Source organism: Colobus angolensis, unplaced genomic scaffold, assembly GCF_000951035.1.
Source record: "Colobus angolensis palliatus isolate OR3802 unplaced genomic scaffold, Cang.pa_1.0 Scaffold22, whole genome shotgun sequence".
Taxonomy (NCBI): domain Eukaryota; kingdom Metazoa; phylum Chordata; class Mammalia; order Primates; family Cercopithecidae; genus Colobus; species Colobus angolensis.
Window position 1 is genome coordinate 843808 of NW_012115377.1, and position 789 is coordinate 844596.

General features: G+C 36.1%; 1 protein-coding gene across 1 annotated transcript in view; it reads left to right on the forward strand.

Moving 5' to 3' along the window:
• The window catches only part of ATCAY (ataxia, cerebellar, Cayman type), a 61104-nt gene that overhangs the window by 41237 nt on the left and 19078 nt on the right, over positions 1-789 (forward strand). The gene's annotated exons all lie outside the window — the stretch shown is intronic.

Here is a 789-nt window from a genome sequence, read left to right on the forward strand (position 1 = left end):
GAGATCGCGCCACTGCACTCCAGCCTGGCCGACAGAGCGAGACTCCGTCTCCAAAACAAAAATTAAAAAATAAATAAATAAAAATAAATAAAATAAAATGAAATAAAAAATAAAAAATATATATGCATAAATAAATAATATGATTAATAACAAATTTAAAATGTAAAACTACATATATTCTATAATGTATATCATAGTTACTATGTTAAGCATAGAGTAAAACACATCAAGTGAAATAAAATTAGGCATGTTAAATGCCTTATTCAATCCAATAAAATGTCATGCAAATTTAATTTAATCTGATGCAAAACACTGAATTGAATAAAGATTCCTAATGTTCATGTTCCCAGTTACAAATCTGGGATGAGTGAAAGACACGAGGGCTTCGCTCTCCCTTGCACGACAGGACAGATTCACAGCAGGCACGATTTTCAAGGCAGGCTCTTTAAACATGCTGTTTTCAAGGACTGCTAAGTACCCTGAAAGGGCTTATTTACATATTAGCGAAATGAGATGAGGAATACACTAATTATGGATCATTTGCTCTAATAATGAATCACGCAGGCAAAATGGCAAACACGCATTTCTGTCTAAAAGAACTGCACTTTCTCCTCTATATTCCAGAATTCAGTAACATAGATTGCCTTTGCCTTTTTTTTTTTTTTTTTTTTTTTGTGAGACAGAGAGTCTCGCTCTGTCGCCCAGGCTGGAGTGCAGTGGCCAGATCTCAGCTCACTGCAAGCTGAGATCGGGTTTACCCCATTCTCCTGCCTCAGCCTCCCGAGTAGC